Raw genomic sequence first — 9,203 nt, forward strand, 5'->3', positions numbered from 1 at the left:
CAACCACAACCACAACACTGAGCTGAACTCGGGGAAACCAATTGCAGAGAGGGAGGAGTGATGACCAAAGGGGTCAAGACCAGGCTGGAGAAACCCACAGAAACAACTGACCTAAACAAGGGGATGCTCATGAACCCCAGACTGATAGCTGGGAAACCAGCATAGGACCAACCCAGACACCCTGAATGTGAATGTCAGTTAGGAGGCCTGGAAAATCTATGGAGCCTGGTAGTGGATCAGTATTTATCCCTAGTTCATGAATAGACTTTGGCTGCCCACTCCACATAGAGGGACACTCTCTCAGCCTAGATACACAGGGGAGGGTCTAGGCCCAGCTCCAAATGATATGACAGACATGAAGATTCCCCCATGGAAGGCCTCACCCTCACTGGGAAGCAGGAAGGGAATGGGATAGGGTACGGGTTGGGGACAGTGGATGAGGGGAGGTAGAAGGAACTGGGATACACATGTAAAACAAGCTTGTTTCTAATTTAAGTTTTAAAAAAGGAAAAAATCAATACCAAGACTACTCAAAAAGGGTAGGAAAACTGACAAACTCATTTTATGAAGCTGGTGTTATACCAAAGCCAGACAAGGAAACAACAAATAAATTTATAGCACAATCTCCCTGGAAAACGTAGATGTAAAACAAATTCTCAATAAAATATTTGCAAATGAAAGTCAACTAAACATCAAAAGGTTCATTCACTATGGCCAAGTGAACTTCTTTCAAGGAATGCAAGGATTATGATTAAACACCCACCAATCAATAAATGTACACATCACATTAATCAGCTCAAGACCAGAAATCACATAATTACCCTAATAGATGTAGAAATTGATAATGCCCAATAAATAACCCTTCATTTTAAAATACATGAAGAAACTAGTAATAGTTTCACAACACAATAAAGGCTATGTATGACAAAAATCATATCAAATTTTATACTAACTGAAAAAGATTTCAAAAGCTTTCCGTTAATCGGGAATGAGACAAGGGGGGTTCACTTTCTCTAATCATATTCAATATGACTATATTGAAGTCTCAGCTGGAGAGATAAGAGAAATAAAGTGGTTACAAATAGGGAAGGAAAAATTTAAAGTATTCCTACTTGTAGGTATATCTGATTATAAGAGACAAAAAGGACTGGAAGTTTCTCAGAACTGATAAATATTTTCAACAAAGTGTCAGGATAGAGTCAACATACAAATATTATTAGTTTTCTGCAGGCACAAAAGGAAAAAGCTGAACAAGAAACTGGAAATGTTAAAACAGTTAAAGAAATTGAAGAAGACACTACAAGATGAAATGACCATCGGTGGGATAGGCAGAATTACTATTGTGAATAGTCCATATTACAAAAAAATGATATGTAGATTCAATGCAATATCCATCAAAATTCCAATGACTTCCTTCACAGAAGTAGAAAACGAACCCTAAAATTCTTATAGAAGCATAAAAGACTTTGGCTTCTCAAGGAAATCCTGAGCAAAAAGAAACAATGCTAGGCACCACAGAATACCTAGTTTCAATCATTCTACTTAATCACAGCTGCAAAAACAGTGTAGGACTGACACATAGTCAGTCATATAGACCAATAGAATCAAACAGATTTCCCCAAGAAGCTCACAAAGAGCCATATGATTGGTTGTTAACAAAAATGCTGAAAACCTACAGTAAAAGAAAAGACAGGAAACTGCCCACAAGCCCTTTCCTTTCCATGGAGTGCAGCCGCAAGATGGAGGTGCAGACTTCCAAGGACAGGAAGTTTGTGGCTGGTGGATCATCAAAGCAGAGCAGACTGAGTTTCTCACTCTGGGGAGCTGGCTGACGATGGCCACCATGGAGCTGAAGTCCAAGCTACAGCACCCAGAACAGAAATCATTATCTTAGCCACCAGGACACACAGTGTTCTTGGCGAGAAGGGTCATCAGATCCACGCATTGACTGCAGTAATCCAGAAGAAGTTCAGCTTCCCTGTGAACAGCATAGAGTTTTTTGTTTTTTTTAATTAATTAATTTATTTATTTTTCAGTTTAAATTTAGATAAGAAACAAGGTTGCTTCATAAGTCAGTTCCAGGGCCCTCTCCCTTTCCCTCCCCTCCTCCCATGCCCTCCCCCCAACCCCCCCATTATCCCCTCATTTCCCAGGGAGGGTGAGGCCCTCCATGGGGGTGTCCATAGTCTGTCATTTCATCCAGGGCAGGGCCTAGACCCTTCCCCAAGAGTTCAGGGTGAGAGTGCATCTCACAATGTTGGATGGGAGTCCAAAGTCCGTGTGTATACTTGGGATGGGTACTGATCTGCTGCCCAAGGCTCAATAGATTCCCTAGGCCTCCTCACTGACACCCAAATTCAGGGGGTATTGATCAGTCCCACAGCATAGAGTTTTATGAAGAAAAGGTGGCCACAAGACGTCTGTGTGCCATTGCCCAGGCAGAGTCTCTGTTGCAAACTCCTAGGAGGGCTTGCTCTGTGAAGGGCCTGCTGTGGTGCTTCAGTTCATTGTGGAGAGTGGAGCCAAGTGCTGTGACATTGTAGTGTCTGGAAAGTTTAGAAGACACGGGGCCAAGTCCACAAAGTTTATGGATGGTCTGATGATCCACAGTGGAGACCCTGTTAACTACTGTGTCCCATGTACACCTCAGACAGGGTTGCTGGAGATCAAAGTGAAGATCATGCTGCCCTGGGCCCCAAGTGGTTAGATCAGCCCTAAGAGACCTCTGTCTGGTCACATGAGCATTGTGGAACCTAAACATGAAGTCTTGCCCACCACCCCCATCTCAGAACAGAAGGGTGAGAAGCCAGAGCCACCTGCCATGATCCAGCCTGTGCCTACAGCCAAATAGGGTTTTGGCAGATGCATCTAGAGTCTGGATGCTGTGCTGTAAAGATGGTTAATAAAATCTTGCACAAAGATGTAAGCTTGACTGGATTGAGCCCTGTGGTCAATCAACTGAGTTATGTTGGCCTATGGAGCAAAGCTTATCCTGTTAATTTAAGCTGGAGAACTTGAGCAGAACTGACCAGAGAAGTCTTGAGTCTGTGAAGACTGGTGGCTACAGGGCAGCGTCTTGACCCTGTGTTGAACAGTTCATGGTTAGAAGAGCAGTTTGTTTTTTGTGCTCACAATGAAACCCAGGGATTTGCACATTGTAAGCATACATTATTGAGCTATGTCCCTAGCCTGGAGAGGTTTGTGGGGGGGTGCGTGTGTGTGTGTGTGTGTGTGTGTGTGTGTGTGTGTGTGTGTGTGTGTGTGTGTGTGTGTGTGTGTGTGTTCCCTGGCATGTAAGAAATACTTGGTGGGCCAGCAAGATGGCTCATTAGGTAAAGATGCTTTCTATGAAAGCTTGTGCCCCGTGAAATGCACTCAACCCTGAATGTAGGAAGTAAATTGACCTCTGAATTTTTCAATGCTGTGCTAAGTTTTAGTCTCGGCATCCCTAAAGTAAAAAAAGGAACTTTCTGATGCCATTGAGTTTAAAGCTCAGAAGTTTGAAATGTAAAGTTGTTAGAACCCACATTTATAAGTCCTGTACTTAGCCATTGTGTTTTGGAAAATATGAAAAAATTCAGAAATTATCTCATTTCTTTAACATAATGTATTGAAGGCATTTGCTATTGATGTGTGTTTTATGGAGAATTAAAGTTAGATTGGAAGTTCAAACAAAAGGAAAAGGAAAGATACAATCTTCAATAAATGGTACTGGATATCTACACATGAAATAATGAGGCAAAAGCCCTCTCTTTTCCTATACAAAATCAACTTAAAGTGAATCAGAGACTTTCAAGTAGGACTTGATATCCCAAAACTATTAGAGGAAAGCATTTTAAGTTGTAGACTTGGCACAAACTTCCTGAAAAAGACACTAATACCTCAGAAAGAAACAGTAGGAGGGGATTACATGAAATTAAAAGGCCTCTGCACAGTGAAGGAAATGACTGAGTGAAAAGACAGGCTATAAAGTAAGAGAAAATCTCTGCTAGCTATACATCTGATAGAGGATTAGTATCAAAAATTCATGAAGAAATGAAAAGAACAAAACAAAAAGATTCAACAACCCAATCAATAAATGAGCTAATGAATTGAACAGAAAGTTCTCAAATTATGAAGTACAAGTGGTCAATAAACATTTGAAAAAAGCATTCAAAATTCTTAGCCATCAGGGTAATGCAAATGATAACCACATTGAGATTCCGTCTTAGTCCAATTAGCTGAGAAGTCAAGCCAGCAACAAATGCTGACCGAAGTGTAGAGCAAAGGGAAACTTTATAAACTGCAGGGAGGCATGCAAATTTGATCAGCCACTGTGGAAATCAGCATGCAGCTTCCTCAAACTAAAAATAAAACTATCATGTAACCTAACTGTAAGACTTCTTTAAACACATTCAGAGTACTCTAGGTCAGCACAACACAGAGATACCTACATACCCTATGTATTGCAACTGGTGACTGGTGTCCATTAGCAAATAAATAGATAAAGAAAACACAGTGTATGTACACTACTTTATTTATATATAAAGAAAAATGAAATTCTGTCCTTTTCAGGAAAAAGTATGTGACTGAAGGTCATCACATTAAGCATAGTGAACCAGACACAGAAAGGCAAATATTGCAAGATTTGTCATGTTTAAGTATTGGAATTCTGTAATAAACACACACATATTGAGCATAAAAGCAGAAGGAAGACTGAAGGACAGAGATTGCTGGGTAGGGGAAGGGGAAGAAAGGGGAGGCAGTGACTAAGGTAAATGTGGTCAACTTACATGATATAATTGAAGGAAACTGTCTTTATGAGACCCAACACAATGAATTTATACCACTATAAAACCCTGGGGAAAAGAACATGGCAAACTTAATTGCAGCATGGTAAATGCAGCTATTCTACAAGTGCCTTGAAATACTACTTCTTGTCATATTGGTAAAAATTCACAAGGTGTACAATGTTTTCTGTTTGTGAAACTGAATAGACATGTGTTCTGCTATCAACCAGCACAAGCTGGCAGTATCTGTAGGGGTTCTAATATATGCTAAGCTTTTGGTTCACAATTCTAACTTCTAGGAATATATCCTGAAGATTCAGCTATACAAGCAGGTAGTAAATGTTCACAGGACCACTCATGTGACCATATTTATCAAAGGAAAATAGTATAAATTAATTCTATAAAATACTACTTAGACTTTAAAAAGAAGAGAAGGAAGATTGGAGGGAGAAGGAGAAAGCTGCATACTAATAAATTCCAAAACCAATACTAGATGAAGCAAAATGAGATAAAAATGAGTCACAGCACAGTATTTCAATGTGACACTTTTATATAATAAAAGAAAAGGTGCCAATCAGAGGCAAGACTCCTGTGGGTAGGGCTCTTCACCTTCCCCATTGGACTGGGTAATCTACAAGTCCCAACCTACCCCACAAAACACAGCCTTCCACCACAGCATCAGTAGGCCCCAGATGCACAGACATAGACTACACCAACTGGAGGAAGAGCAGCTCCCGGAGTCACAGACACCACCTGCAACAATTAGAGTAAGAAATGGGTAGACACTAGTGCAAGAAGTCACTCGACAACTTGAAGAAGTAATATGGCACCCCCCCCCCAGAACCTAGCAGTTCTACAACAGCAAGACCTGAACATTCCAATGGAGAATAAGCAGGGGAAATGACCTTAAAAATAACTTTATGAATATGATAAAGGTCCTTAAAGATGAAATGAAAAATTACCTTAAAGAGATTGAGAATATTAGGATTGCTGCCCCTGCTTGTTTCTTGGTTCCTTTGATTGGAAAATCTCTTCCCAACCCTTAATTCTGAGGTAACATCTGTCTTTGAAGCTCAGGTGTGTTTCTTGTGTGCAGCAGAAGGATGGATTTTTGTCTTAGAATCCATTCTGTCAACCTGTGTCTTTTTATGGGTGAGTTAAGACCATTAATATTGAGGGATATTAATGACCATTGATTTCTCATTCTTACTTGTTTTGGAATGGTTGGTAGTGGTGGAATTGTATGTGAATTTCCATGCCTTTTTTTATTTGGCTGTTGGTAAAGTGAAATTATCTATTGCCTATGTTTTTCTGGTAATAGTAAACTTCCTTGGATTGGAGTTTTCCATCCAGAACTTTCTGTAGGGCTGGATTAGTGGATATATATTGTTTAAATCTGGTTTAGTCATGGAAATTAGACTTTAAACTGAAATCAGTCAAAAGAGATGAAGGAGGCCATTTCATACTCATCACAGGAGAAATCCACCAAGATGAAGTTTCAGTTCTGAACATCCATGCCCCAAATACAAAAGCAACCCATGCTCCTAAAAGAAACATTACTAAAACTCAAACCACACATAAAACCTCACACACTTATAGTGGGAGATTTCAACACACCACTCTCACCATTATACTGGACTACCAGACAGAAACTTAACAAAGAAACAAAGGAAATGATAGAAGTTATGACCCAATTGGGTTTAACAAACATCTATAAAACATTCCATCCAAACACAAAAGAATATATTTTCTTCTCAGCGCCACATGGAATAGCTCATGGAAGCAGAATCAGATGACCACAGATAAACACTGAGCTGAACTCATGGAAACCAATTGCAGAGAGGGACGAGTGATGAGCAAAGGAGTCAAGACCAGGCTGGAGAAACCCACAGAAACAACTGACCTGAACAAGGGGGAGCTCATGGACCCCAGACTGATAGCTGGAAAAGCAAAATAGGACCAACCCAGACCCCCTGAATGTAGATGTCAATTAGGAGGCCTGGGCAATCAATGAGGCCTCTGGTGGTGGATCAGTATTTATCCCTAGTGTACAAATGGACTTTGGGAGCCCACTCAACATAGAAGGATACGCTCTCATCCTAGACACATGAGGCAGGGTCTAGGCCCTGCTCCAAATGATATGACAGACTTGAAGATCCCCCATGGAAGGCCTCACACTCCCTTGGGAGCAGAATGTGTTTGGGATAGGAGATTGGTGGGGACAGGAGAGGAGGGGAGGGAGAGGGAACTGGCATTGACATGTAAAACAAGCTTGTTTCTAATTTAAATTTAAAAAGAAAAAATAGGGAATTCCAGAAATGGAAAATCTGGGTAAATAAATAGGAACTACCAAAGCAAACATAACCAACAGAATTCGAGAGATGTAAGAGAGAATCTCAAGCCTTGAACACATGATAGAAGACTCATTGGTCAAAGAAAACATTAAATCCAATGAAGTCATAACACAAAACATGCAGGTAATCTGGGACACTGTGAAAGACTAAACCTAAGAATAATAGGTATATAAGAACTCCAATTCAAAGAAACAAATATATTCAACAAGATCATAGAAGAAAACATTCCCAAACTAAAGAAGGAAGTACCTATGGAGATACAAGAAGCTTACAGAACACCAAATAGACTGGACCAAAAAAAAGTTTCCTCACCACATAATAATCAAAACACTAAACATTCAGGATAAAGAAAGAATATTAAAAGTTGCAAAGGAAAAGCGCCAAGTAACAAATAAAGGAAGTCCCATCAGAATAACACTTGACTTCTCAATGGAGACCTGAAAGCCTAAAAGTCCTGAAAAGATGTTTTGAAGACACTAAGAGACCACACATGCTAGCCCAGACTACTATACCTAGCAAAACTTTCAATCACTATAAATGGAGAAAATGAGATATTCCATGACAAAAACATGTAAACAATACCTATCCACAAATCCAGTCCTACAGAAAGTAACAGAAGGAAAACTCCAACACAAGGAAGTTAGCAACACCCAGGAAAACACAGGCAACAGATAATCCTACACCAGCAAATGTGGAACAAGGGAAACATACACACTACCAACAACAACAATAAAACCAAAACAATAACAGGAATTAACAATCACTGGTCTTTAATACCCCTTAATATCAATGGACTCAATTGACCTAATAAAAAGACAAAGACTAACAGAATGGATATGAAAACAGGAGGCGACCATCTGCTGCATAAAAGAAGCATACCTCAACTTCAAAGACACACATTACCTCAGAGTAAAGGGCTTAACAGATATCTATAGAACATTCCACCCATACACAAAAGAATATACCTTCTCAGCACCCCAAGAAACCTTCTCTAAAACTGACCACGTACTCACAAAGCAATGACAAAAAAAATTGGAATAAACCCCTGTATCTTATTAGAATGCAATAACAACACCAATTACAGAAAGACTGGAAACTGAATAACTCTCAACTTAATCACCACTAGGTCAAGGAAGAGATAAAGAAAGAAATTAAAGACTCCCTTGACTTCAATGATAATGAATGTACAACATACCCAAACTTATGGGACACTATGAAAGCAGTGCTAAGAGGAATGTTCATAGCACTAAATGCCTACATAAAGAATTTAGGAAACACATCTGAAAGGTCTAGAACAAAAACAGGCAAATTCACTCAGGAGGAGTAGACACCAGGGCATAATCAAATTGAAGAGTGAAATCAATAAAATAGAAACAAAGAAAACAATACAAAGAATCAAATAAAGAAAGAGTTGGTTCTTCAAGAAAGTCAACAAGATAGACAAACCCTTATTCAAACTAACCAGAGACAGAAAAAGAATATCCAAATTAACAAAATTAGAAATGAAAAGGTGCGCCGGGCGGTGGTGGCGCACGCCTTTAATCCCAGCACTCAGGAGGGAGAGGCAGGCGGATCTCTGTGAGTTCGAGGCCAGGCTGAACCGACAGCCTCCAAAAGAATACAGAGAAGCCCTGTCTTGTAAAAACAAACAAACAAACAAAAAAGAAATGAAAAGGTGCATATAGCAAGACACTGAAGAGGGATGGGATGGGGGTTGTGGGGGGCATAGGAGGATGGGAGGCAGAGGGAATTGGAATTGATATGTTAAATAAGATTGTTTCTATTATTCTTGGTAGTTTAATGTTGGCAGATAAATTGGACTTCAAACTGCACAGGGATACTTTTCAGTATGGCTGTAGTTGCAATGACCTTGTACTATGATTTCATATGCTGATCTGTAACTCTGCCAACATGTCCCCTCAGCTCAGTCCAGGGTATTTTAGTAGACTACTCTAGCAGTCCATTGGGTGCAGTTGGGATGGAGCATTAGTCCTTACAGTACTTGGGGATCTTGTGGAGAACCTTAAGATCAGCAACATGTCCATCATGACCACTGTGTCTCCTGGCTCCGCAGAGTTTG

The 9,203-nt window shown here is 40.0% G+C and overlaps 1 pseudogene; it reads left to right on the forward strand.

The window, feature by feature from the left end:
- The first annotated feature begins 1,739 nt into the window (after positions 1–1,739).
- LOC101842047 lies at positions 1,740–2,851 on the forward strand (annotated as a pseudogene).
- Positions 2,852–9,203: the final 6,352 nt, after the last annotated feature.

The sequence above is a fragment of the Mesocricetus auratus genome, unplaced genomic scaffold (genome assembly GCF_017639785.1).
Source record: "Mesocricetus auratus isolate SY011 unplaced genomic scaffold, BCM_Maur_2.0 Super-Scaffold_100030, whole genome shotgun sequence".
Lineage (NCBI taxonomy): Eukaryota > Metazoa > Chordata > Mammalia > Rodentia > Cricetidae > Mesocricetus > Mesocricetus auratus.